This window comes from Scatophagus argus, chromosome 17 (assembly GCF_020382885.2).
Source record: "Scatophagus argus isolate fScaArg1 chromosome 17, fScaArg1.pri, whole genome shotgun sequence".
In the NCBI taxonomy this organism is placed as follows: Eukaryota; Metazoa; Chordata; class Actinopteri; family Scatophagidae; genus Scatophagus; species Scatophagus argus.
In genome coordinates, this window is record NC_058509.1 from 17,062,900 (window position 1) to 17,070,859 (window position 7,960).

The 7,960-nt window shown below is 42.2% G+C and overlaps 1 protein-coding gene across 1 annotated transcript in view; it reads right to left on the minus strand.

Moving 5' to 3' along the window:
* LOC124074650 (hippocalcin-like protein 1) overlaps positions 1-7,524 on the minus strand; it is a 33,844-nt gene extending 26,320 nt beyond the window's left edge. Inside the window, exon 1 of the mRNA XM_046417783.1 lies at positions 7,026-7,524. The gene's annotated coding sequence lies outside the window, so the exon portion shown is untranslated. The remainder of the gene's footprint in view (positions 1-7,025) is intronic.
* Positions 7,525-7,960: the final 436 nt, after the last annotated feature.

Here is a 7,960-nt window from a genome sequence, read left to right on the forward strand (position 1 = left end):
TGCCAGAAGCACTGAATGAAAAGTGAAAAGTTCTCAGCTGTACTTGGGTCTGCGAGTTCTGGTCATACTCCAGCAGGCCAAGTAAAAGAGATCAGTACCTCAAGAGAGCAAGCTTATAACCAGCCTGGAGAACCAATCTTCTCCAGGCAGGAAATATCAAACAAACCAGCAGACCAAAGACAGTAAAAACTAAAATATCAAACAAAGGGGATATGTTTGAAAGGTGTGAGGGAGGCATCTAAATCAAGAGGGGACCCCACGAGGAGTCAAGAGTCATGGGAGAGAGTCACGACAAAAGGCAATGTTTTTATAATGCTACTACTGTACAGCTTTTCAGCATAAAGGAACTAACTGAACTATTTGTCCCTTTAGGTAGAAACTACATCCTATCAGGCAGAAATGAGCAGACAGACAAGAAGAACTAAAACAAAGTACAGCAAGAAGATGAAAAGCTAATTAAAGACTGACAGGAAGAGATCTAATGAGTGAGTGGGAGAGATGCGGAGAAAAATGATGTCAAGCAGTAAAATGAAGAGAAATATTCTTGTGGTCTGGGAGAGAAGTGATAGATGACAGAAGAAGATAGATAGAGGCAAAGAGGAAGAGGACACTTTGAGATATGATCTCAACAGAGGTATCAGTGGGGTGTGCAGAGAGTGTGTGTTCTCCACCACACATTATCAGTTGAGAGCGGGAGGCCCTTTTATGCTAAAGAACACACACATGCTCACATGCTTGTCTCCCCCCTGACTTCATTAGCCAAACCACATGCAGAGCTCAGGGAGTAACGGGCTGCCCTCTCAGCCTCCTAATGGCCAGTAGAGAGGAGAGGGGAGCAGAGAACAGGAGGTCAACGCGAAGAATTACTGTCATTTAAGACAAATCGCTGCTCGAAACTAGTTTTTTTTCCCCCCATCCCCTCTCATTAGCTACTTTAAATCACTGTTCCTTTGTGGTGGTTTGCTCATCCTGCTTTATTCTACAATTTATTTTTACATGTTGCACTGGAAGGTAAAGAGAAGAGTCACTTACCAGTCCCATCAAATTATTCCAGATCACTGTCTTTTGATTGGATTCGCTTTGATTGGAGTCAGCAGCATGTCCCAACAACCAGGATTTGAACAGTTGTGTTGTTTGTGCTTCATATGTGATTTGTTCAGCAGTGAAACTTTTACTCAAGAACTGCACTTTAGTACAGCTACTAGTGTTGATTCTTTCAGTTCACCGAGGTTGTAGTACTTGTACACAGCAGTATTGGTGCTTGTATGTAAGTGAAAGACCTGAGTACTTCCTCCATCACTGGGCTTGTTCATTAAAAGCAAACTACTGCAATTCATTCATAACCGAGGGAGCAAGAAATCTAAACATAAACAACAACCTCCATTCCCAGGTTGCTTTGTACAGGAAGGATGCTTTGCCAAGGACCAAACTCATCCCTTACTGTGCTCTAAGCCACATGGATTGCTATTTGTTTCTCTCTTGTTTCACTTGGTACTGATTTATTTATTCATTTAAAAGCTTTCTTTTCTTACACTCCTTTTTCATGTCACCTTCCCTTGCATGGTGTCTTTGCTCAAGGCTTTTTGTGGTGACAGTGTGTGTCCCACCTTAACTCAGCTACGTGGCTTCTGGGCGTCAGTGACAAGGTAACGCTGGCAGTGTGCTTGTGTGTGTGTGTGTGTGAGAGAGAGAGAGAGATGTGATAATCTGTCTGGGTGCAGGTAGCAGTGAAAACATGGTATGGAATTTCACTGATTTGGACATTTACTCAAAAAGAAAGTGGAACAAATTTGATAATGAAGCACTGACACGGCAGTCAGAGAGAGGGATGGGGAGAGACGGAGCGCATTTTTAACACGGTAAAAGTATTTGTGTGTGTGTGCATGCATGTACATGGAGGGGAGCCTGAACTAATCATTTTAAAAACAGCTCATGTATCAGCTGCAAAACTTATAAATTATAATTTTAGTACACATAAGTTCTCAGTATTCTGAGTCAGTTATCTGAAAATGTTGGTAACTGAGATTATGGCTTTGACACTATTAGAGGATATATGTGATATATACTCTACAGCCATGAGCTTCCCCAAACAATCAAGGCAGAGAAGAAATGGGAGAGAAGGCAAAGGACAGTGCCGGTGGTAGCGCTGAGGTAATATCAGATGCATCTTTATTCTCATTTAATTTAATCATCATCAATGCTCAGTGCATTGGCAAATAACATGATGCAAGACTACGTATGAGGTAATTAACATTAACATTAACAATATTTGCGGCTGTCAAACGGGTGTTGCAGGTGTAGTTTGTTACAGCAGTGTAGCCAACATGGGTGAACTACGGGGACACAAGAATATATTCCTTCATGGAGTCCAGGATCTCCACTGGTACCCCACCTCCAACCGAGCAGCTGCCCTCCTGGCTTATCACAGGCTTTATCAGACTGGATAACTGATGGGCAGGAGACACCCCTCCCAGCAGGATCAGGACAGATTATAGAGTCGGCAGCGCGCATGGGAAACACAGACCTCGTGTCAACCCATGCAGGCGACCTCCCACTCCCCTGTATATGAAAACACAGCAACATAGAGAGGAGGCTTATAAGGTCCCCTCTGGTTCTCACTAGTTTCATGGTAAAGATTAATGTTTTTTCTTCTACCACTCGGGAAAGGAAAAAAAAAGAGTAGTTTCATTAAAGGGATACTCGACCTATTTTACATCTGAAATTCAGTTCACTGGCCATGTGGAGGGCTACTTGACCTCAGATATTGCCTTCTGTAGCCCTGGAGGAGCTTTGTCAAATCTGGGCAAATAACCCTGGTGATGTAATAATGATGTCATCAGGGTTATTTTGGCTCAAACTTGAGACCTTAAGATTGCAGAATTGAGCATTTAGGAAGGATGAAGGGTCTAATTAAAGATGCTACTGAGTTGCACTATGGGACTATCAGTGTTTTTGAAGGATATGTTGGTCTCTGATATAATGACTGTGAACGTTCTTAGTTTAATCTGTCTCTAGTGGGTCTCCTAAACTTTAAGGAAGTCCAATACTAAATCTCTTGAGTGCCCCTTGAAAGTGTTACAGTTTTTTGAAAATACCATTGTCATTTGAAACCGTACTCACACATTCCTAATATACAAAATAGTTGAGTTTTGAGTGTTAAACTCTTAATAAATAACTGAGAATGTACTTCGTTTCTAATTTTCCATTAAATATGTAAGATTTGAAAGTTCTCGGGGGTTTAAAAATGAACCATATTTGATTGTTGGCAGAAGATGAACCACAATCTGTGCTGTCAAAGTCACACTTGCAGCAGTGTAATAAAGTCAAGCTTCTTCCTTCACTGTCATATATCACAAAACTGAAAGAGAAAAATGTACACCTAGGTTGTTCTATGTATTTTAACTGCAGTCAACTTTGGCAAGAACATTGTCCTATATTTAATAGCTAATAGCAATCGTCTCCATTAGGATCATGGTGATGATGGTTTGCGGGAAAGTGACATTTGTTAATAACACAGTGCTGAAGTCACACAAAATGTAACATAACTTTCATTAATGATAAACAGAACCATCTCCTCTTCATTACTGTGTTGTACCACAGAGCAGTTTTACTATAAGCATTTGTTTCCGTCTCTTTGTTTAATTATTAAGGCAACACTATGCGACCTTAGAGATTCTGAAGAAAGATTATTAATTGTTGAGTCTCATTCCCAGGTCATCAAATACCATCACTTTGGGTCCAAGCCACCAACCTGGGAATGACACAAAACAATCAACTCATCCCAACAAAAAGCTTGGAGGCCACTCTGACTCCACCAATGTCCCCGAACATCAGGAGCAAGGTTTTACTTGTCTCCCAGGAACAAAGAAAGTCCTTCAAGAGGCTGAGTGTGCATGTTTATATCCCATGATCCACCACTGACCTGTGTTCATGTGACAAAAGAGCAGCCTAGAGTCAAAGTGACTTTCAGGCCATGTAATTATGTAGTCCATGCATGCATGTGGTCAGGGGGCATCTTGTCAAGGATCTCTAACAGCGTCACATGAGAGCAGGATCATTAATATGAGCAACATTAGACTGTTCCTGGAATCCTGCAGTGTAGGATGCAGAAAGAAGCTGCACTGCACACAGTACAGACATGCATGAAGAGTAAGCAGTGATAACACAACCACTTCCCTTTTTCTCTGCAAGGCAAAATCACCTGCCTCATTGAGACACACCCAACTATGACATCTCTAATGCATCAGGGTTAAAACCTCTGCTGGTTCTATTACATTTGTGAATGGTCTGATTCTCTTCATCGACTCTTTCGTCCAAACAAAGGGAACCAAGTAGCGCTGCCCTAAATCCACTCCCCTTTATGTGAACAGTGAGAATATTAAGCATTGCATAAAATGAAAAGGTTTTTTTTTCCTAGGTTACCACGCTGAAAGAGAATGTGGGGAGGACAGAGAGGGACTCACATGAACTAACATGCATGTGTGGTCGGCTACCAAAACAAAGAATAGAGAAGCCCAGATTACAACACACAGAAGAAGTGTGACTTCATTCTTTGTTGCGGACATCCTAACGCCCCTATACTTTTATATAGAATAGTTGTTTTCTGCTTCATAATGTTAAAAAATCTCATAGATTTGACATTTTATGATCTGCTAATTACAACCACTATGTTATCCCCTAACAGACCTTAGCTAAATGTTTCCTGGCAGCTTCTCAACACACTGAAACTATTCATAAATTCAGTCCAAGGTTTGATTGTGTGGTCAGTTATGGTTGGCTAATGTATTTACGACTAAACTTGCCACTGTAGGAACAGAGATCGGATAATCTTCCAAATGAGCTACAACTTAACCATGCATGTGCAGGTTTGAGCACACATCTTAGGTTAACTCCAGTATGCTAACTAAACAAACAGCACTACACCTCTGATCACCCCGGGTAACATTTACATTACAGATCATGGTCATTAGGTCTGGGAACACGAGGAATCTACTGCTGCTAATCTTAGTCCACACATGAAAAATGAAGTTATATTGGTGGGATGTTTGAATCTGATCAAAATTTTACTCTTTATCTTAGATAAACCTAATAATCCCTTTCCCCTAGAAAAACAAAGAAGAACGATGAGCCATTCTTTAAAATATCTCTCAGAAAGGAATGGAACCTTTAAGATCCAGCTCCCTTCAAAGAGCCATGACTCCCATCATTACTACAAGTTATAAGTGTGTGTGTGCAGGCGAGTGTGTGTAGAAGCTGGGATGACCGAGAGAGAGGTGCTCAGCACACATTTATCTTCTTATGTAACAACTGGACTAGCATTAGCACATGCAGGCTAAATGCTGCTGCTACAAAAAAAAAAAAAGAAAAAAGAAAAAACATCAGCAGGATTTTGTCTGTTTCACAACCTGTTCAAACTGAGTGGAGCAGGTTTCTTTAGAACACAAACTCCAAAGACATATCAATTACTCACCACACGCTATATTCTTATCAGCCTCGGATCAAACCCAATGATGGCCATATTAGTCCAGTAGTAAAGAAAAGTAGTTCATCCTACTTTCCATTGGTAGTCATCCTGATTTACACTGCTGAATGTTTAGATCCCAGCATTGTTACTGACGTGACTCTGAACATTTGATGACAGTCAACTTTCTGCATCAGATCTTACTTCTTGGTGCCTAATGCGAAGTCAGACAGGACCTAGTTAAATCTGAAAGGAGTGCAGCAAAGGCGTGCAACAACGTGGCATTTAGGAAGGAAAACGCAGAAGCAAATGTTATCTCAAGGAAAAGGAGAGCGGAGGTCCTGAGCACCCAAGTGACAGATGATAATTAAAAATGACATGTTGTATGCCCCGAGGGCCACTGGGCCCTTGCCTCTTATCTTATTTATTTAGTCTACAACACGACTGTCAATGAGCAAGTTAAGATCTGATCTGCCTCCAGTATGGATTCAAATAATAAATCACATGTTTTCTGTGATACTTGAGATGCAGAAATGGTAGATACAAGAGGGTGTGGGCCAATGGAGCAGACCGCAAGCTGCATTATTACCACACTGATTGGTTAATAAGGCTGTGATCAACAAAGCAGTGAGATAGCCCAATTAGCAAAGTCCCCAACCTGAGGCTCATTAACAGAGAATAGAAGTTTCTGCCTTGGATCACTCACTGATGTTGAATTAAACCTATTCTGTAGGTAAAAAAACACAACAGCAAAGATAGCATATTAGAAATATTATTAAAATATTTGAAAGATATTTAGATATAATTAATAAAGCTTTTCATTGAAATCTCTATAAACTTCTCACTAAAAGACAATAAGACAATTCTATAGCCTATCTGGATATCAGTCTATAATGTTGCCATGTTCGAAAATACTGTTGAGTCAAGCCAATACACTGCGGTTTTAACAGGAATATTACAGCTTAGGCTATTGAAAGTGGGTAGAAATAAATCAGAAAACAAGAGAATGTTAATGTAATAAACATTTTCTTCTTCCCTGCTTCTTTCAGGGGGGTGAGAGCTAAAAGCACCACATGGCTCTAAGACAGAGGAGGAGAGCTGGAAGATCCAGAGCACCACCATGCGCATCCATCCTCGTCTCTTGTCCCGCGTTAAGATCATTCATAAAAATGGCAGGCCCACACTGCTATCATTCTATTGGCTGCACAAAGGAGGGGTTTCGTCCTTTTATTTTAGTGTTTAACTCGATTAAAGCATCCCGAAGATGATCAGCCTGAGTGGCACGGTCAAAAAAACAAAACATCTGTCTTAATGCAGCCAAACAAACTGCAGGGGGTACATGGGAATGTTTGCACATAGCCCCATATTGTCGGCTACGCTCACTCGGCGGTTTATTGTCACCACACAGCCGAAATACGCACCGTTTCCGCGGGTAAACAAACGCATCTGCGTTTTCCAGAGGCCGAATTCATTTAACCAAAGACAGAATTACAGAAAGCATTAGGAGCGTGCATTAGGTTTTCAACATCTGCGATGTATACGAATGCCGACTCCCATTCCTTACCCGATAAAGCCGAGGTAGTCTCTGTGGAGGGGAGGAGGAGGGTATCCCTGGTCCGGATCAGCGGGGCCGGTGTGCAGGACAGCCGGGTTAAAGATGCAGAGATGCTCGGCTCGCTCCTTCCTCCGGTGCCGCTGAGGAATAGTGTGGCCAGACCGACCGAGATCTTCGTCTGCTTACTACTGTCGTTACTGCTTCTTACTGCACACTTACACACATCCACACACACCGACCGACCGACTGACTGACTAAGTGGCTCTTGGCTACAGCAGCCGAGTCCTGCAAACCATGTCACAGCGCAGTCGAGAGGCAGCAGTGATGGTGCTGCGATGCGGAGCGGCTGCTGCTGACGTTTCCTCTCCTACAGAGGCCGGGTCTTGGACGGGATAGCAGTGGAGGACAGTGTGTTTAACTGGTGAGCGCCGTTGGAGTGGATTTAAACGGGGGGGATGGTTTCGTTGGGATTACGTGGTAGGGGTTTAATTAGACAGCGCAGCGCCTATTGGCACCGACGTTGCGCACAGCCCTCCCACTTTCCTCCCATCTCTGTCTATCCCTCTCTTCTCTCTCTCTCTCTCACTGTCTCCTAGTAAAGCACACAGATATGCGTGTGTGTGAGTGTATGTGTGCGCGTGTGTGAAAACACAGCTATGGCGCATCATGCTGTGTGTAGAATAACACAGTTCACTGCGCCACATTTTTGTTCTTAAGATATGAACTGAACGGGGGACACAAACAAGCACATACATTATGAAATACACATATCACTGTAATGTTTCTTAAGGGACACAGGAGGAAGACTACTGTGCGTGCTGTACAGTTATGCATTTGTAATTACTATAATAGTTTATCGTTTTGGTTATGATGTGATGAAGCATCCTAATCGTGTATAGGACTTATGGGACCAGTCTTAATTCCAAAAAAGTTGTGACACTGTT